Source organism: Eublepharis macularius, chromosome 15, assembly GCF_028583425.1.
Source record: "Eublepharis macularius isolate TG4126 chromosome 15, MPM_Emac_v1.0, whole genome shotgun sequence".
NCBI classification, from domain to species: Eukaryota; Metazoa; Chordata; class Lepidosauria; order Squamata; family Eublepharidae; genus Eublepharis; species Eublepharis macularius.
The window spans coordinates 59,277,088-59,298,826 of record NC_072804.1 but is presented as its reverse complement, the minus strand read 5'-3'; the positions used below and the strand labels follow the sequence as shown (position 1 = coordinate 59,298,826).

The 21,739-nt window shown below is 45.7% G+C and overlaps 2 pseudogenes; both read left to right on the top strand.

Moving 5' to 3' along the window:
* The first annotated feature begins 8,079 nt into the window (after positions 1 to 8,079).
* On the top strand, positions 8,080 to 11,374 carry LOC129343026 (F-box only protein 34-like; annotated as a pseudogene).
* A 5,136-nt stretch (positions 11,375 to 16,510) lies between these two features.
* Positions 16,511 to 18,899, top strand: LOC129343086 (ETS domain-containing transcription factor ERF-like; annotated as a pseudogene).
* The last annotated feature ends 2,840 nt before the right edge of the window (positions 18,900 to 21,739 follow it).

The following is a 21,739-nucleotide window of genomic DNA, read 5'->3' as shown; positions in this document are numbered from 1 at the left end:
TTAATTTGTTTATTCCCTTTGACTTACCACCAGAACAATGTCTGCCTACAGATGATAAAGAATGTGCCATTGTGACATTATCACGCAGGGTGGTCATGCTGCCAGTGGAGCGGCGGTAGCACTGGTGGCTGGGAGGCCACCCGCACCACTCACCTGCCCTGCTGAGGGGGCAGCCAGCTTGCTGAATGCTCCCTGTCCTGTGGGGCAGGCAAATGGCATGGGCAGCCTCCCAGCCCTCCATGCCACTCGCTTGCCCAGCAGGACAGGGAGTGCCCAGCAAGCTGGCTGCCCCCTCAGAAGGGCAGGCAAATGGCACAGAGGGCTGGGAGGCCATTAGACTACCCTGCAGGACAGGGAGTGCGTGGCAAGTCAGCAGCCCCATCAACGGGTAGGCGAGTGGCACAGGCATCCTCCCAGCTCTCTGTGCCATTCACCTGCCTGGCTGAGGGGATGGCCAGCTTGCCATGTGTTCCCTGTCCTGCTGGGCAGGTGCGGGCGACTGCTCAGCTGCCAACGCTGTCATCAGCATGCTCCCGGAAGCTGGCAGCTTTGCCTGGCACCCTCTCTTTGGTGGTGCTGGGGCAGACTACCCTCCCTGCCCCCCCAATCTGGCTCTGCTCCTTGTTGCCCTAGAGATCTGTATCTCAGTTTGTCATTGCCTATTTTTGTCATTGATGAGTCATATGTGCTTTGAATTCATGCTTTGTAAATTGTTTAAGACAGGTCTGTCATTATAGAAATTACTCAGTGCTAAATAAATGGATGAATGCTGAGATAGATTTCTCATGTGAATGGAAAATAAGCCTGGTATGTCATTGATGCATACCAATAAATAAAGTCCCATAAAATTTCATCATGTATTGTTTTGCACATCACGTAATGGCACATCACGTAACCCCACAGGACTTCTGAAGATGGCTAACATTCATATCCCAGTGAACGAAAATAGGTAAAGGTGGTCCCCTGTGCTACCACCATGTCATTACTGACATGGGGGATGTCACATCACAATGTTTTCTTCGTGACTTTTTACAGAGTGGTTTGCCATTGCCTTCTTCAGTCATCTACACTTTAACCTCAGGAAATTGGGAACTCATTTTACCATTTTTGCAATGATGGAAGGCTGAACGAACCTTGAGCTGGCTACATGAACTCGGCCTCTGCCAGGATCGAATTCAGGTCATGAGCTTGGATTGCAGTACTGCAACTTACCACTCTATGCCACAGAGCTCATATTCCAGGGAAGAAAGACACTAAATTGAGAAGTGATGTGGTGGTGGGAATGGGGCAGACATCAACAGATGGATAGCAACCATTTCACTTTGATGAAAGTCTCAATACATCTAAATAGGAAGGAAGGTATTACACAGGTTTTAAAACCTTCCTCTTAAGTTTGAAAATAAATTTATGAAACAGTTAAACATGCACAGTTATATCCCGGTGAACCCAAGGCCGAGCCTCATAGAATCTCATTTTAGAAGCTTTTTAAATTGTCCATTTAATGCAACTGGGAACTGCAACTCTACCTCTTTGAGTCAACATTTTAGAAAATTTTTCTCTTTTAAACTTTAAGAAATTCTGTGCTGAAAAGATGTATTGTTTCCCCCTTCATTTACTTCCACCAAGGTGCTACTATTCGTTAGGTTGCAGTTGCTTTATCCTCTTCAAGATTGTGGAGAATAATTTCCTATTTTTCTTCTCCAGTTCTGAGGACCATAGAAGGATTAGTATAGTTACTGTTTACATAAAATCATGAATGATCACTCAAACAAGTTCCTTAAATTGATGGCCAAATGTTAAAATGTTTTTGTCTCTCTTAAACTTGAGTCCATAGGGCAATGAAACTTCTATGTATCACTGAAAATATCTTCCAAATTAGATATAGTTTTTGGGTGATGCAATTAGTATGTGCAATGCACAAATTCAGTGCTGCTTAGAATACTGCAGCTTCTAACCCAGTTTATTTTTTTGGATTGAATGTGTTAAAAGGTTGTACCTGACATCACCCATTGTACTGTAAAAGAATACTTAGGCTGTATTGTCGAAGGCTTTCACGGCCGGAGAATGATGGTTGTTGTGGGTATGACACTGAGAGATCTCTGTCTTTTGGTGCTACACCTCTGAAGATGCCAAGACCCGGAAAACCCCGGAAAAACCACAACAATCATCAATACTTAGGCTTTCCATGGCTGTATTGAGAGAGGACACTGAGAGAGCTCTATCTTTTGGTGCTACACCTCTGAAGATGCCAGCCACAGCTGCTGGCGAAACGTCAGGAACTACAATGCCAAGACCACGGCAATACAGCCCGGAAAACCCACAACAACCATCGTTCTCCAGCCGTGAAAGCCTTCGACAATACATTAAGACATCTCTGTATGAAGACATCTGTTAGGGATATCCTGTCAATTACCATGAAACACTCAAAAATGAGCATGACCTGGAAAAGAGAGATCAAATATTGTCTCCTTGTTTTCTCAAAAGTGATATGAATACATTATGGATCCTCGAGAATGTTGTTTTGTGTTCTTAGAACCTAGTAACATCTGAGCCCCTACAATTTAAAGTCCAATATATTCGTGTTCACTCTTCAATTCAGTAATGGCATTCTACTACCTTCACCTTTGGATTTCTTAAATTTGGATGAACCCAAATGCTGGCCATTTCTATGTATAATGAACTAGCACCTTTTCAGAGCACAGAACCACTATTTCTAAAGGCTGCCCTATAGGAATGTCACATCTAAACATAATATTTAAATTACAAAGGTTTGGTACCACATAAGATTTTGTACAGCTCTTAAAAGTCCTGTGAGTCAAGACTGTCCTCATGCACAAGCATAGAAAAGTAGACATCTTTCAGGTTCTTTGAAGACCCAGTCTAATACACAGAACTGGCTCCAGTTCCTCCTCTCTTGAGAAACAACCAGAGCAGGCAGAATGCTGGGCCAATGACTGTTGCAGTCTGTTGCAGAGTGAGAAAGAGAGGCCTTTGACGTTCCTGTGAGAAAGCAGCAGAGAGATAGCTGGCAGTTAATATGTTCTGTTACATTGAAACAGTCCATGTCTAACCACCGTTTGTTAATGAATATAAGAACCATTCACTTTTATGTGTCATCTTGTAAATAAAGTTTATTTTGTTTTGTTTAACCCTGGCTGGCTTGTAGTTGTTGGCTGAGTTGAATTAAAGAGTGCACACAAACCTCAGACCCTTTAATCAAGACAAGGGTCATTAATCTAAATGGTGGCAGTGTATACAAGATCAAAAAGAGTCCAGTAGCACCTTTAAGACTAACCAATTTTATTGTAGCATAAGCTTTCGAGAATCAAGTTCTCTTCATCAGATGCCTGTACATTGGACAAACCAGCCAACCTCTACGCAAAAGAACAAATGGACACAAATCTGACATTAGAAATGGAAACGTCCAAAAACCAGTGGGAGAACACTTCAATCTACCAGGACATTCCACCAAAGACTTAAAGGTCGCTGTGGTTCAACAGAAACCTTTCAAAAACAAAATCCAACGGGAGGCTGCTGAATTGGAATTCATATGCAAATTTGACTCTGTCAAGCTGGGACTGAATAGAGACTATGAATGGTTATCACATTATCACAGGTAACTGATTTCCTTTACAGAGGCATGATCTGGGGGAGCCCAGTGACGCCTGGTGTGGGCTTTCGGGGACCACAGTTCTCTTTGTCAGATGCATCTGGCAGGGAGAGCTGTGGTTATCGAAGGCTTATACTACATAGGAATTGGATACTTTCACTGCTGAAAACTAACACGGCAAACTGACTCCACACCAAAAGGAGATGTTTACATTTACTAGCAAAGGAATGTTTGGGTTGCCTCCCCGCTAATTGCATCCTGTCCCCTTGTGATATATGTCCCCTTCTTTCCCCTCTCTCTCCTCCTCCTCTGTATTTGACCAGTTTGGATCAGGCATCTGACGAAGAGAACTTGATTCTCGAAAGCTTATGCTACAATAAAATTGGTTAGTCTTAAAGGTGCTACTGGACTCTTTTTGATTTTGCTACTACAGACTAACACGGCTAACTCCTCTGGATCTATGAGTGTATACAAGAGAAACTATTTTTCAGTTCCCTTTTCGAGAGCTCTGGACAGTACGTGAGTGAGAGGAAGTAAACACAGGGAGTGGAGTGCTTATCTGGTGGAGGCTCCAGGATAGGAGAGGGAACCCTGGGAAGTTTTGGGTCAGGGCTCTCTGACTTAAACTTAGAAGGTAGACAGCGTGTGGTAAATGTCTTTTTCTGCCAGGGAAGCCCCTGAACCAGTGAAAAAAGGTTTAGAGAGGATGGCAGGGTGTGGGAAGGCTGTTTCTTCCACTTTCTCTGAGTTGAAGAGGTTTTTCATTGCTTTTCATATTTCACTGCAGATGCTCATAAACATTTGTAAACTTCTTTGTGTGAGAAATGTCCCCCATTAACTAGCCTGGGAAAAATTGTCCATCTATCCAAATATTTCAGAGACAATGTGTGTTTACAATTTAAAAATGTTTTTGATTTATTTATTCTTTTATTTAATAATAACATCTTAATGCCTTTTCTACAGAGGATCCCTCCTGAGGCATCTCACAACACAAAATAGTAGTTTCGCAAAACTCAATAGAAAGAAAACTCCAGTCGTGGAATAAAAAACTTCAAATTATTTTGACACATTCAGGGTTGTAAACACAGTATAAAAAGGTGTTAAAACATCAACCATTTAATTAAAAGCCTGGGCAAACAGAAACATTTTGACTCTAGAAGAAAATTAATACAAATATTACTGAAAGTCGTTATTTTTTACTCAAAGTTAAAACTATTTTTATTGCTTACATCATTGGCCTCTGTCACTATGCATCATTGTGTGTTTTATCTTAAATTTTTGGCAGAGAAATTACCAAACACATTGTATCTAATTACAAAAAATTACATAACATTTCCCCTTTTATACATAATTCACATTTCAATGATTACAGAATTCAACATTTGTATACTTTACAGATAAAGTATTTGTATTTATCTTCTACTCCTCTGGTTCCACATAATCTCCGCTGAAAGAAAAATTTCTTTGCAACAGAGGATGTTCTGTAAATAAAAAATAAAAAATAAAATTTGTAGATTTTCAAAATGCTAGTAGAATTTTGGTTTACAATTCCCAATGGTGTGGGACTGCATAAACTGCTGTGCCCCCAAAATAATTTTGAGTGGCAGCTGCCCTCCCCATTGAAGGAAGGATTGGCATCGGTTCCCCTTTGGGAAGAGTCACAGGAGTTTGGGGATGCATAATTTGTGTTGCAGCTGCTCCGTTTGCTTACTTGGGGCTTATACAGAAATTGCTGGAGGTATCCACATATAAAACCTTTGTTTTCAAACCCGTTATTTTTTCATAACATATTTTGATAGTTTATTGTTTTTTCAGAGTACTAAATGTGCTTAAGTTTGTTTTCCTGCTTAATCGAAGTACACAGAAACCAGTGGCAATTAATATACAAAAACAAAGAGCAATTGTGGTAGTCAAGCATAATCTTCATTTATTTCTCACAACCTGCCTATTGACCCTATTGTCAAGATAATGCATCACACAAAACTTGCTCCCAGACCACATAAACCAAGAAAAGTAAGGGGCAACAGCTTTCCTCTTCCCCACAATGAATAAAACAATCTGGTAGTACAGTGCCATAGCAACAGCTCTACCATAGTATTTCTGCATTTCTTTTTTTCCATAACAGAAATACATGAGAAAAAATGCAAGGAGTGTTCTCTTTGAAATGTTAAAACTGACAGTAAGGTATGTTCCTTGTAGGATATTATTATGAAGGCTAGTCTGTATGTCTGCCAAAGGAGAACTGCCATTGACACTGTGTTCAGGGAGCATTTCTTTTTTTTTTTAAATAAACATAAATTACAAAGACAGTCTCTTCTTTTTCCTCTGGGGATGCATGAGTGGAAAGGAGGTTTATCCTTCCCTCCTTATTTACTACAACTCTAAGAAGCTACTGTTTCCCCCTTGGAGCAGATATACTAGTTTAGAAGTTGTTTACATAATTTATACTCAGCTTGTTCTCCCTGAGCAGATCAAAATGAGCTTACAACATTACTCTCCATTTCTGTATTTTATCCTCACAATAAAAAAATTAATACTTCCTCTAGAGCTCTCTTGCACAAGCAGAACCATGAGAAAAGATGGTGATCTCTCTCTCACACACACACACACACACACACTCAGAAGTGCTGGATGAGTTAGCCTGGGTGGAGCGGCCTACCACCCTTGAGGCCTTGATTGCACTCAGCCTGCAAATAAATGGGTGCCTGGAGGACACATGCCAGGCTAGGAGTAGCAGCCGGGGCCACATGACTACCAATTACCCTTCCCCCAGGGGGGCCTGCAACCTTTGACTCATTCCCCAGAAGACGTGGTGGAGCCTATGCAACTTGGGGCTGCAAGACCACGCCTTACCCCAGCGGAAAAAGGCCAGCGGCACCAAGCTAACCTGTGCCTCTATTGTGGGGCACCAGGACACTTTGCCACCACCTGCCCTGAGAAGCAGCAGACACCGGGAAATGCCAAGCCCCAGGGGCCTTGGGCCCTGGCTTCCTGGGGCAAGCAAAAGGGCTCGATGGACCTGGTGGCAGAGGACCACAGCACATCCTAGTCCCTGTCTGGCTACAAGCACCAAGGGGGGGCATGGATCCTGTCCCATGCCCTAGTGGATTCTGGGGCCTCATGCTTCTATATGGACCTCATCTTTGCCACCCAACACCAGGTGCCACTACAGGACAAGGCTACAGCAGTCCAGGTGGAAGCTATTGACAGCTGGCCCTTGCGCTCTGGACCAGTCATGAAAGAGACCCAACCCTTGACTTTGTGTATCCATCAGCATCAGGAGACTCTGAGGTTGGACATTGCCCATATGCCCCGTTTCCCGATTGTACTGGGAATGGACTGGCTGATGTTGCACAATCTGCTGATAGATTGGACAGCACAAGAGCTTAGTTTCTGGGATTCCTGCCCTCATCTAGACCACTGCACCCTGTTAGGAGTGACTGCGCCTACGGAGACCCAGTCTCCCTGCACCGTATGCAGATTTTCAAGATGTATTTGAAGAGAGGGGGGCAGACCAACTTCCCCCGCACTGTCCTTTTGATTGTGGGATTGACTTGCAACCAGGAGCACCCCTGCCTGTTGGTCAGTTGTACTTGCTTTCCAAGCCGGAGTGCCATGCCCTCCGGGATTTTCTGGACAAACGTGGGTTCATCCAACCCTCTACCTCACCCACCTCAGCACCTGTGTTGTTTGTGGTGAGCTTCGTCTCTGCAATGATTACCGTGCCCTCAATAAGACTATGGTGAAGAATCGGTACCCCCTGCCATTGATCCCGGAACTGTTGGAGTGAGTGAGCGGGGCACAGCAACCTCAAGTGGAAGCACCTTGGACTGGGATACAGGAAAGTGGGTTAAACGCCTTGGACAGATCCCAGTGATGTGGACTGAAGTGTAAAAGTGAAGAATTGGAGAATCAGAGAGGTAGAATGCAGATTGTTGATGAACTGCCTATATTGCCTGCAATGTTGCAAACAAACTTGGGGAACCCAGTGACAGTTGTGACAACTACTGCAACTTCAAAGCCAAATGGTGATGGTGATTATCAGTTAGTGCATCATGGGGTATGCTCTGTGACAAATACTTATGAAGTTGTTGATTTCCTTGGCTAAGGGACCTTTGGACAAGTTGCAAAGTTCTGGAAAAGAGGAACAAATGAGATAGTGGCAGTCAAAATTCTGAAGAACCATCTGTCTTATGCACGTCAAGGGCAAATTGAAGTGAGCATATTAGCAAGACTAAGTAATGAAAATGCTGATGAATTTAACTTTGTGAGAGCATATGAGTGCTTTCAGCATCACAACCTGCTTAGTTTTTGAAATGTTGGAACAGAATTTATATGATTTTCTGAAACAAAACAAGTTTAGCCCTCTTCAGTTGAAAGTTATATGGCCTATTCTGCAACAAGTGGACACTGCACTGAAAAAACTAAAAAGTCTTGGTTTAATACACGCTGACCTCAAGCCAGAAAACATGTTGGTGGATCCTGCCCTGCAGCCATACAGGGTTAAGGTAATTGACTTTGGGTCTGCTAGCCATGTATCAAAGACTGTTCAACATACTTGCAGTCTCGGTACTACAGGTATGACCTCACAAGTCTTGGTCTATCCACCATATGTTTATCAAACCCAGTCAAGTGCCTTTTGTAGTGTAAAGAAACTTAAAGTGAAGCCAAGTAGTTGTGTGTACCATGAAAGAACCTACCCACAGATCTGTGTGAATGGTAAAAATATTGGAATCATTCAGCATCCAAGCAGGGTTGGTACTTTTTTTCAGGCAACAAACCTATTGGACAGACCTCAAGGAGAGACTTGTAGGGATGTACAGATAAAGATTTTTTAACAAGATAATAGACTAAATTATTTACAAGTTTTCACTATATTGAAGTATGCCAATACATAAATATGATGTGAAGAAACCCATTATAAAGCTCTGCTCTTTGTAGCTTTCACCCTTTAATGCTAACTAATTGTTCTGTGCCACTGCTTTGAAGATTAGAAAAATAGTCTGATGTATCTGGGGTCTGAGGCACAGCCCTTGGACTTGCTGGGAGGAGGAGATGGGAGACAGCCAGGATACAGCTGCCCAGTTGCCCCAGCAGGCTACCAGGGCCAGAACCTACCAACACAGGAGGGAGGGAAAGAAGCATCCAAGCCTCAGAGGGTTAGAAGGTGCAGGTAGAGGCCAGCTAGTCTCACCCTCCAGTGGGAGTCTGTATCTCAGCCGATTATTTTGGATACACTGGAAAAATATCTTGCTGGACAACCAAAGGACATTATGCAGATTGATGAGATGATGCTGGTCAAAAAGTTGTTGATGGAGATCTGCCACTTTATCCACACCTACTGTTAAGGGAATCAACATGCAGTGGAACTTTGCAATTCTGCCTTGGGAGTTCTCTCTCAGCTGCAACAACTTCAATGCAATGTTCAGCCGCATTTCTACCCAATTACAGGAACTGACAGTGTGTTTTGAAGACAATGCCAATGTTCATGACATTGAACTTTTGCAATACATCAGGGTGGACTGTGCTAAACTGAAGCAGATCCTGCAAGAGACTGTTTAAATTCAAAGCCCTAAATCAAGTAACGCAACTGGCTGTCATTGACAGTCTTGAAAAGGCATTTTGGAACTGAGTAGAAAACTATACAGATGAGTTTATGAAACTGTACCAGACACCACAGATGGATCTTAAAGCCATATCTCAAGCTGCAAAAGAGTAGCCTCTTGAAATCAACCAGGATCCCCCACAAAGCCCACCCAAGAGCCAACAGAGACTGGGAAAAGAAGAAAACCGTAGCAGTCCCAAGGCCAATCTCTTAGCCAGCCCCTGTCTCCAGAAGCCACTGGGAAACCTCTCTGCCAACTTTCTCTGCTGCAGGAACGGCAGCCACACTTGTGTCAAAGGGCCAAACGTGAGGTAGAAAAAGAGCGCCTTGCCTGCCACCATCCACCAGGTGGAGGATGGAGGGGCTGTTGGACATCTGGGCAGTCATAAAACCAGGAAATACCAAGATCACCTTTTTGCAGCCCAGCAGTGTAGCAGCAACAGGATATCCTCCAAAAAGACATCACCTGGGACATCAATGGGAGGGTGACCAGGCGCAGGAAAAGTCACTGGACCTCAGGAAGGCAGATTCACCTGGAAAGGCCAAGAGAGGCCAGTGGGAGGTGCTACCAGTCTGAGCCATTTGCCTGAGGCATTGAACACTGCTCCATCCATAGTATGAGTGATGGCAGGGAGGGGGGGTTCCCAGGGAGGCCTCTGTCAATGATCAAGATTGTTGCTTTCTTGGAACAATGAGCAAGTGCGTTACTGGCTGACTGCACCAAAAACTGCCCCAGTGCCCCAGCTGTGACCAGGGTTCCAGAGCAGCCCAAAGTCACGCTTCCTGCACCTGCCCCATTTTCCACCTTAGGGGGCTGCAAGCCACAGTCTGAAAAGGCAATTGGGGGAGCAGTAGTGATGGAGAGCAGCAGGCTGATCCGGTGCATGTGTTGGACATGGTGACAAAGCTTGAATCAGAGTGCCTGAGATGGCAGAGCAAATGCAAGGCAGGAAGCCTCTCAAGGGACAACAGCTTCTGGCATAATGTCGGGCGAGTGCTACTGGCAAGCAGAACACCAGCTGCGAATGAAGCTGTCAAGGTGCCTTCTGGAGTTCTTAACCAGGAAGAACAGGGCAGAGGTGATGATGGGTAGAGCTCAAAGCATGGCTCTGCGGTAGCAGATGACTTATGGGAAGTTCCACCTGTTGGCCAGTCATCTTCATTTGTGACTGCTCTTTAGGAGAACTCCAATCCTAAACTCAATCTGGAGTCTTCAGAGCCATCTGGTAGTTGGTGTGAGACTAAAAAGATCCCAACAACACTTCCCTCTACATATCCAGAAACCGCTCAGGACACCCGTGTTCTTTACATGGGAAAAATGCAGCTGTTGATTGTATGCCTAAAGAACCAAGAGCTGTTCCTCATCTGAATTCACATCTAAGGACAAAAGAGTCCTTAAGCATTAGCATCTCTGTCACAAAGACAGATAAAGCATGTAGAAAAGTGCACCCTTCCAACTCAAGCTTCGGGGAAGATTCTCTTCCAGGGAGGTTATTCCTACTGTTGTCTGAGCATGAAATTCACCACAAGCACCTCCGTACAGGAGATGTTACCACAGAAGAGCATCAAAAGGATGCTCATGGGAAGGAAGACCCAATGACACACCTTGTATGATAAACAGCATTTTGGGAGACCCTCCAGAATCTCCCATGGAAAGTGTTTTTCAGGCTCTTCACTCTTGCCATTTAAAGAGACAGAGCTCACATGACTTTCTGGAGACCAGGTTCAAGACCCAGCAGCTGCTGGAACCCCAGAAATATCTGGTCTTCCTGCCCCACCACAGCCTCATGAAGATCTTCGGTTTGCTGCCCACCCAGAGTCCACTGGCCTTCAAATGCACTTGTGGCTATTTCAAATTTATCATTACTACATCAGGCCGGCAGATTCCCGCTGGGTTCATGATCCTCGCTACCAGGAGGACCCTTGTAAGCAGTGCAAGAAAAAGTATGTCAAGGGAGATGTCTCTCTCTGTCAGTGGCACCCAAAGCCCTATTGCCAAGCTTTATCATACGGACCTGGCTATTGGATGTATTGCCACCACTCCCAGAAGAATGTCCCCAGGTACAAACTAGGCCTTCATGACCATCATTGGATCCCTGCCTGCCACAGCTTTAACTGCTATTCGCAAAAAACCCAGGGAAACAGAAGAGGACTGTTAGCCCATTCTGTGGCTTCTTTGGGAGCCTTGGTCGTGCGCGGGCGGAGGATATCACACCTTATGCTGTTTACACTGTACATAGTTTGTGGGTGTTTTTTTTCTTTTGTCCCCTTTCCACAGGGCTTTGAAACTGCACATACTTTAAATCACAAGAGCCTTTTAGAGGAAAGAGCTCTCGGCCCACCTGTGTAAATAACACTCCAGAATCTTCAGTCTTTGAATGTCTCAACAGCTGACTGACCAACACAAATTGCTACAACACAACGATGAGAGTGTTGCGGCTACAGTCCCATGTTTTAAAGTGTCTTGTTCTTGGAAATCTGTATACCCTGTATAATATATACATATTATATATATAAATATATATTAAAATGTTTCTGAAAAGAAACTCTAAATAGGTAAAGGTGAATCTTCAATGAGATGGTTTAACTGGTCCCACAATCCTTCTGGGGGCATGGGACCTCATTGGGGTCATCCCATGGGTGGTCCACCACAAGCATGGGGACATCCAATGCAAGGTGGTCCCTAGCCATGGGGTCACCCCTCAGGGCCCATGCAAGGGGTACCCTGAGGTAGTTCACTAGGGGTCCACAACAGCCCCCAGGCTCTGAGGTGGACAGCTTCTGGGGGACGGACAGAGCAGGGCATGAGCAGGAGCACAAGTGTCACCTTGCAGATATCCAATGGGTCACACGTCTTATACATAACTTCCAACATGTCTCTGAGGGTGGTGATTCCACTGGAGCTGCCTGCCAACTGAAACTGCCAACAGACACCCTCTCTGGGAGCCCAGCACAAGCAGTGCGGACTCTGGGTGCAGGCTGGTGAGCACATTCATTTGGGAAAGCGTTGTTTTGGGTTTACTAGCAGGGATGTTATAGTATTTGGCTGCAGAGTTCTCTTACCTTTTTTGTTTTTTAAGGAAGCAGTACAAAGAGAGGGTGGCTTTTTCAGTGGTAGGGGTGGAATGGTCTTTCTTTTCCAGTGGATTTGGACAGCTCCCTGCCTCCTGTAGTTGAAAAGCTGCCTGGGCATTCTTGGTTTCCTCTCTGTGTTTATCTGTGCCCTTTACCCCTTGGTAGGGTTGACCTCTTGCTGAAAAGGGAAGTAGGCCAAGAGGACTTTGCCTGCTGAGAGAAGCTGGGGAAGAGAGGAAGTGCAGACTCTCCACCCCAGTGCATGTTCTCTCTCTTGCACTACCTGGTGAAGTTGCTTAGGCAGGCCTTAGAAAAAGCTGCACTAGTGAAATGCACCTGCCTGAAGTCTGTTTCTGGTTCAGCCCCACAGGCCTGGGTTGTGTCATGTGCAGATGCAGGAGGAAAGAGTTGGGTCAGGAAGGCGGTTCTCCTTTCTGACTTCTCATCTTAGTGAAGCATCAGAACAACTTGCAGGACACCCAGAATCCCCCTGGTCTGTCTTGTTTCTGATTTTGCAAAGATGCCTGTGTAATCTGTGAACTGGGGAAGAAGTCTTTTTCAGGTTCTTGGTACATTTGTTTTCTATCCCTTTGTTTCTTGGAATCAATAGCCCTGGGGGTGCTTCTGTGCCCTGACCCCAGCTTTGCCAACTGAACAATGAATACTGGTTTGGTAGAGATCCAAACTGTGATTATAATTTTCTGAGGTGGAATTTGCCGCATTCTGAACTATACAAACAGTACAGGAAGAACCACTTGTGCATCTTCAGAGATGTTTACTTGTTCTTTCTCCAAGAAATATGGACCAAAAACTTCCATGTGACTTATATTGAAGACCACAGTGCAAACGGGACCTACATCAACTTAAAATTTTCAGTTGAACAACTGCTCCATCAGCAGCCCTTGAATTGCCACACTGGCAATGGGGAGGAGGCTCAGCTTCCTTTTTCCTTTATTTGTCTTTCTCTGGACTTTTAAAAAGCGAACACCCCCCAAGCCAAGTCCTTGCAGCCCACAAGAACAGCACATTGACATTAGCTTAGGGGTTACTGGAGTGCTGCTCACCAAGGAAGGCTTAGCTCAGACACAGAAAGTGTGGAAATTTTTGTAATAAGACTATACTGATCACCAAACCTGAACGCATAGGAAATGGCAAGTGTCCATAAGCAAAGGTATTTTTGAACTTTAATTGCCTACCAAAGAATATGTCTAAAAAAACATAAAGGCAGAGGTGATTCATACTCAAACTTACAAAGAAGTGTAAAAAAACTTTTCAACCAAGGTATTGGGCTGTCAATCTTTTGAAGTTTTTATATGAAAGCTGGGAGTAGGGAGAGAAGAGATATAAAGGAACAGGTTACTACTCTCTTTACACACAATAACTCTGAAAAGGCTGCAGTAGCAAAGTCTGATTGACCCCTGCATGACTGGTTGCGCCGGGATTTACTAATGCAAGTTCCTACAAAACAGAAGTGAAATGCACTTCCTACTCTGTGCTAAGAGATCACTGGAAAGGGAAATGCTTAAACAAAGTATTCAAACTTGGCAGAACGGAAGTCAACTTTGGTAGCGTGGCTAGATCAATTTTTTTGTGTATCCTAAAATATTAAAAACAGAAGATGGAATCCATTTTCAAAGATAAGACAGAATGACTGGAATTAAAGGGGGAGGGGAGCAAATACCTCTTTATCCCCAGAAAAGATTATTAAACCATCTAATTCTAGAATAGAATATTACATATGAGTTCTTCTAAGAATGAAAGTAGCTTATGTCTCCAATTACTGGCCATTTACTTCTTGTAAATTTTGCAATGCAGGCAGCGACAGAATCAGACTAGCCAATAATTGGGGATTCCTTTAGCCAACCATAGAAAGTGCAGAGACAGCTGTTAGTTCTTCTAAGCTACTGGAATGGCTGATACAAGTAATTCACTTTTGAGTAAGTCTTTATAGGAGATATTTTAGTGTTTTTTAATTTGAGCAGGCTTCACATTTAGTAAAAATCTGTTTTCCAAAAGATTTAATAACAGTTCCAGTTCTGAGGAGATTGTTCCATTAAGCAATACTGATGGGTGAGAGTCTCTGGGGAAGACTGATGGAAATTGGAACAGACCTAGGTATCTCATCAGCTGCCCACATTGTCACCTAGCTTATCAGATTTCAAAGCAAATGGAATAAAATGGGCTGTGTCCTCTACAGTCTTTCAGAGTCCCCCCATTCCTATTTTCTAGCTTGAGAGAAAGGTTTGTTTATGAGAGGTGTCTGCATCCCAGTGCCGGTGCATAAAGGGTCAGGGAATGTGTCTTGTACTGTGAATGCAAATTGGATGTCAGTATGCCGAGCAGCATCTCTGGGATGAGTGTGGCGTTGCCCCATTGTGGTTCCTGGGACTGGATTTGGGCCCTGTCACTATTGTGTGTTTTGACTCAGGCTTTGGAGAGCACCTGATACCAGATACAGATTTTTGACTGAGGAGGAGGTTACAGTAGATTCCTTCTGATCTGATCTCTCTTCCCTGTCTGTCTGCTTTCAATTATTACCCACCACCTTCTTGTTCTGAGTCAGGCTTCTGCTCTAGATCCTGTAGTCAGCTTTGCCTTCCACCCCTGGGAAGAAGGCTGAACCTTTTCACCTGTGTCGGGGTTCTTCTTCTTTGAGAATTGGGTGCTGCTGAGCTTCTGAGCCTGAGCCTGCTTTAGTGCAGACTGTGGTGGATTTCAGCAGCTGCTCTGAAGCAGCCCCAGTGCTGTAGCTGTTCAACACAGTGAATCATCTTGGCTGAATTGAGAAGTCTTGTGGCCTTTTAACCTGTTCCACCAACATTTTTGAAAGTGTTCTGAGGAAGAAAGTTAGCCAAGTAGCTTTTATGAAGCCGATAAGTGTATTTTTTGTTCACAGAAGTCACTGACTGGCTTTTCAGTTACCATGCAATGTTCTGAGGCTTTTGTGTTACAATAAAAGACAAAACACCCTTCCCTCCTTGTAGCATCCCAAAAACGTTCAGCTCCTTTATTAAGACAACAGGTCAAAAGAAACTGTGTGAAATTATCACAAAAATTGCTTTTAGAAAGCTCTGGCTAAACTTTGCCCTTGCTTACATATAAAATGTACTAGGGTTGCAGCAGGTGTGATGGAGTCTGAGGCGGCAATACATCTGGGAGTCTGCAGCACCCGAGGGAGGATCCATGGCACTCAAGCCCTAGGATGACTTCCGGGTGCATAAACATGTGCAGCACTTCAGTGCTTTGAAAAAGGGCCATTTGGGAGATGCTGTCAATTCCTACACTGGCCAGGAGGTTTTTTTACCCATAGGTACCATTCCATATATTATGTTTGTGGACCTAGCACTGCAGCATGTATTTCTGATGGAACTTTTCTACATGTGTCCTTTTTGTCCATTTCTAGTGTCTTGAGATTTAAAGTGGCATTGTCTTTGAACCAAGGATAAGCAGGTGTATCCCACAAGTTGCCCTTCTGTGTCCAAAATGAGCTGAGAGGGATTGCAATTGTACAGGAGAGTGCATCAGGAGAGAAATCTTACTCCAGCATGTGATTTTCTAATTGCTTTCTTGGTCTGTCTGCTTTCTCCTTAATAAGGATTTGAATGGTATTTTTAGTGGTAGAATTAGCTCTTACATCCAAAACAATGTAAGAATTCATGGTATTAAAGCTGTAATGATATAAAGGAGAAGGAGTGTTTGGGGAGATGTTTCTATATTTATGAGGAAGCTGAGATTGTCAATGGGTACTCTGATAATCCAAAAGTATGTACATTACACGTTGTTGGAGGAAAATGAGCAGGAGTAATAGGAGGAAATGTGTGGAAGACTCCAGCACTAAAAATCAGACCAACATGAACCAGGCCCGGTTCTCTATAGAAGATTGCACACATGTCTGCAGTTGACTTCCCCATGTCATCTGGAAAATTCACCCAACATTCCAGCTGCAACAGCCCCTGAAGGACTCACTAACCAGGAGAGAAATGTGAGAGGTGGAAGAAGGCAACACAGTGATAGATACTGTGGCCACAATTCTGACAATACCACCAAGCCTGCAGACAGGATTTTCTCATAAAGGTCTGGAAAAAATGGAAACATCAATAAAGGCCTTTGACCTTATACAGGAATTTCTGATGGTGGAGTGGGGGCCAGCGGGGGGTGGGGGTAGAGCCCGAGAGCGACCTGGCGGCTGGAGGCTGCACACACCAGGAGCGAAGAAGACCCTGGCGGACGCAGGTTTCGCCTTACCAGACTGGGCCTACAAGCCCGAGTTGAGTCCTGGCTCATGGCAAATCCAGCTGTGGCATTTTATTCTGGAGCTGTTGCATAAAGAGGAGTGCCATGATGCCATCACCTGGCAGGGGGACTATGGGGAATTTGTCATCAAATCTCCAGACGAGTGGGGTCGCGAGCAACATGAGTGAGCCCAACCACTGGACCTTCCCCCTACTGTCGTTTTTCTTCTTGCCTCCCTCATCCTTTCCTTTTGCAGGTTTTCTCCCTTCCCCCCATGACCGGTCGAGTTTCTTCCTCACCTGCAACCCGTGCCTTTTCATTTATTCCTCCGTCACCTCAGCCGCGCATCGCCTTTTTCCTCCCCCTTTTTTTAAATCACACGTTGCAGACAAGCCAAAGAGAAAGGCTGAAGGAGATACCAAGGGTGATAAGGCCAAAGTAAAGGATGAGCCACAGCGGAGATCAGCAAGGTTATCTGCTAAACCTGCTCCTCCAAAGACAGAAACTAAATCTAAAAAGGCAGCTCCAAAGAAGAGTGAGAAGGTACCTAAGGGAAAGGGGAAAGCTGATGCAGGCAAGGATGGGAATAACCCTGCAGAAAATGGAGATGCCAAAACAGATCAGGCACAGAAAACTGAAGGTGCTGGAGATGCCAAGTGAATTGTGTGAATTTTTGATAACTACTTCTGGTGACTGTACAGTTTGAAATACTATTTTTTATCTAGTTTTAGAACAATGCAGAATTTTTGTTTTCCTTTTTTAAAAAAGCTGTGTTGTTAGCACACAGAGCGCTTCGTTGTTGTGTTTTGGGGGAGGAGAGGGGACAAATGTAATTGACTCTGTTACTTAGAACTTGAACTTTTAAAGGTCCTTCATCTTTGCAAGAGGGATTCTTGGGCTCCAGAAAGGGGGGTTTGCTAATACTGTAAATCTGTCATGTTCTCTGAAATGCCTTTGAGTAAATACTGAAATTCCCTAAAAAAAAAAGTCTCCAGACAAAGTGGCCTGGCTCTGGGTAGAAATGTAAGCCCCAAATGAACAATGACAAGCTCAGCCAGGCACTCAGGTACTACTAGAACAAGCAGATCTGGCACAAGACCAAGGGCAAGCATTTCACCTACAAGTTCAACTTCAACAAGTTGGTGCTGGTCAGCTATCCCTTCATTAACACGGGCATGGGAGGTGGAGCAGTGCCCCAGAATGCCCCGCCGGTGCCCTTAGGTGGCTCCCACTTCCAGTTCCCACCCTCCACGCCATCTGACATGCTGTCCTCTGCTGATCAGCTGCACTCACCTGGCATATTCTCAGCAGTGGCTCACCACTTGGCCCGTGGCTCAGTCAGCGACTAGTGATGGGACGTCAGCTAACGCCAAAGTGGAGGAGTCCTTGGATGAGGAGCAGAGGCATGGTGGAGAGGGATGTTGTTTCCGTGGGGGCCCCGTGCCTAGCCACCCCTGCTTGACCCATGACAGCCTCTTCAGGTTTTATCCTCGCCTTCAGGTTCCTGAGCCCCTCAGTACATTTCCAGTGTCCCCCATGGCTGGACCCGCTGCCCTTCTACCTCCTCAGTTGTCCCCAGCACTCCCTCTCACTCAAACACACATGAACTACACTCCTTCACCCACCCTCAGCCCCATGTATCTAGGTGGCAGCCACTTCTTCAATCCTGACGACATGAAGCACTATCTTCAGGCCCATACCCAGAGTACATGTAACTACCACCTTAGTCCCAGAGCTTTCCTACACAACCCCAACATTGTTATCCCCCAGCCCCAGCACCTTGACAAGGCCCCTCTTCCACCACTGCCACCACAGGCTGAGGATCCATCAAGCTCTTTCAAGTTTAAGCTGCAGCTGCCACTGCTGGAGTGCCACAACCGCGAGAAGCAGCAGCTCCCAACAGTGGCCCCTGGAGAATCCAGCAGCGGCCTCCCCTCTTCTTTCTCTGCATCGGTGGCCGATCTGCCTCCATTCCCTCAAATCAAAGTGGAACCCATCTCAGAGGGGGAGTCGGAAGAGGATCTCACAGTGGAAATCACAGATATCAGCAAGGAAGAAGACAACAATGAGGATGTCTTCAAGGCCCCTCCTGCACCCCCAGAAAAGGTTGGGGGAGAAGAGGAGATGCAGCCAGCAGCTCCCCCTATTGCCCGGGCTGGGGAAAGTGGGAAGTGTATCCCACTCAAGCTATGACTCAAGCGTCGTTGGAGTGAGGATCAGTGGCTGGAAGCTGGTGCAGGGGGCAAGGAGACAGACAACAAGGTGAAGGGGGAAGGTGACACCAGCAGTCACGGAGATGGAGTAAGCGGGTGGCGGATCAGCACGGAGCTGCAGCAGGCCACTGCTGAACTTACCCTTGAGAACTGGGACTCCTAGAGCTGTGATGCTGGCCCCCTCTCTTCCCAGGACAGACAGACTTACGGGTGGGGGACTGGTTTTGCTGCCTTAACTCAGAGATTATCTTGCTACTGTTGTCGATTCCCTTTTCTTCCTTGAAACTCTGTAAATTTTATTTTATTTTGCCTCCCTCGAAAGCCTGACAAATTTGGGGGTAGTGGTAATGTTGAAGAGTTTTTACTTGTCTATACACATACAAAGTTATATATATAAAAAACATTAAAAAACCTCTTTGTGGGGATGGGGGGATTTCTAAAATATTAATACACTGGGGCAACTTTACTTTTAGTGGTTATCTTTCCTGTTGAGCCCCCCCTAAAATTCTTTAAGGTATAGAGCCACCAGGGCATTTTTTTAAAGGAAAAAAATGAGTATTTTAAATTGACCAAGATCTTGTCTTTTCCGCTGCATTATGAGGAAAGTTTCCATTCACTTCAGTGTCGGATTGAGTCTGAGACTGGCATAAGCACAGTCAACCAGGAACTTCTCAAAATGCGGCTATGCCTGGACCCCCAGGAGCCAGCCTCTGAGTGTATTATTGATGGCATAAGAGACTGGGATAGCTACATGGTTTATTTGTTCATTAAAAGCAAAACTATATATGATGGTCCCTTTTCTTCTAGGAACCTGCATTGTACAGGACAGCAAAATTCAGTTGCCTATTTTGCAACTTTGTAAGATATGGGCTGAAGCTGTGTACTACGTGATGGGACTGAAAGAAGATTATAGCTGAATGTTCCGAGGGCAGAGAGCTGCCATGCTGAGTCTTCTTAGATACAATGCCAATTTAACCAAAATGAAAAACAACATGGTGTCAGCATCACAGCAGTTCTTCCAGCAGAGCATCCACCTTGACTTGGAAAGATACAGTGATCAAATAACCTACGGGATTATCCTCAGAAAAAATGCTGAAAGCCTGGAAAGAAATGGAAGAGAAAGCCTTGCAGTGTGAACAGGCTGGAGATATTGGCTACCTCGATGACCAGATCATGTCTTTGCATACAGAGATTGTAGAATTGTGAAGGAACCCCCATGCACGGCGTCAAGGCGATATACAAAGACCGATAGAACTCTACAAGCAGTTAAAGCCCTGGGCCCCAGATCATTCCTACAGCGACAGCACAGAGATGGTGAAGATCATCACTCAGACGGCTCAGAGTCAGGACTGGGTGTTCCAAGGAACTCTACAGACATCTTTGCAAGCTATTAGGCTGCAAGCAGAACATAACTGATTTGCTGCCCAAGATTGAAGTGGCTCTGAATAATATCAAGGAAGCCAACATTTCTGTGATGCAGATGCAGAGAGAAATCTGGCATTTGCTCAAAATAGCTTGCACTCAGAGTTCTGCTAAATCTCCTAGTTCCAGTGTAGACGCTTCCCCGGTGTCTACGTGGCTCTCACAAATGTCTCCAGGAAATGGCTGCCATATCTCAGCCAGAAAGCAGAGGGAGCCCTCATTCTCACAGGTTGTGAACCATTTTTGCTTTTTAGAAGGCATGCTGGTTGACTGATCTGAGCCCCAAACAGAACTCTTTTCTGGCATCACTCACAGATGCCATGTTCTTTTTCCACAGCCCAAGCCACTGCAGCCTTCCAGGCCCAGTACTCCCGACATATTCAACACCAAGGTTTGCCTGCAGCTCAAGATCCAAGAGGTGTGGCAGAAGATTATGGAGGCAGCCACTCCCACAGAGCAGGCACCCAGCACACCAGAGCCTGGAAGCTCCACCGGCCAAGGTGGCTCTGCCGAAGGACAGCCTTTGGAACTGGTTCTTGCACAGGACTCGTCACCAGAAATGGAGGCGACAGCTGCAGCTGCTCCCACCCCAGCCCCCCCTTCCAACACAGCTGCTGGCTGGGACTGTAACCAGCAGTCTCTCCCCCCCCCTGGGGGGGGGTGGCAACAGCAGCAGCACCAGCAGCAGAGATGAACAGCCTGCAAGTAGCTGAGCAAGATAAAAAACAGTCTTGTGGGAGGAGGGCGGGATCCTGGAGCTTCCCCTCATCTATCCTCCCCGCACATCCTCTTCCCCGCTAACTTTGCCTTCCCCAAAAGAGACTGAAATGGGAAATTGGTTACCCTTGCCCTGAGCACTTTCTGGCCTCCCTTTTCTTGCTCCTGCCCAGCTGGTTTGCTCTGCAGGGGGGGGCGGGTTGTGGACTCCTGCAGCTCCCTTCCACAGATGGCAGCAGTGGTGCTGAAATTGCAGCCATTCCAGGATGTAGGTGGAGATGCCGGGAAACTTCCAGGGGCAGGGTGGGACTGGGGGCGCCGTGGGCAGGACACACCTGTAAAGCGGCATTCTAGTCCTCACACCTCCTTTTAATGTTAAATATTTTCAGACCACCCAGCCTCCATGCATACTCATTGCTTCTGTGTCAGTAACTGGGGAGGGGGAGGGAAGTGTCTCCCCCCCCCCCATGCTGCAGAGGGGGTGCATTTATGGCCATGCCTCCTGAACAGGCAACTTGCTTTGGCTATTCTAAAGGCCAGGTTAGGAGAGGAAGAAGAAAGCGAACTAGGAGACTTTCCCCAGGTGTTCAAAATGGGGAGTGGAGTGGGACTGGGGGGGGGGAGAGGTTGATTGGCTTGCAGCACAGCCTGGATCCAACCGGGCGCAGAGACGATCTTTGGGTGCAGGAGACGACCCAGCTAGAGGGCTGTGCTGGCAGGTGGGGGCTCCCCCCCCCCCAAAGCGTGAGCATGCTGGTGGCCAAAGCCACATGTTGACCATGTGTAACCCCTTCTGTATCGGCGTGGTCCCACCTCACATGCTATTAAAGCTCCCGAACAATCAAAAATCTAGAGTTGGGCAGT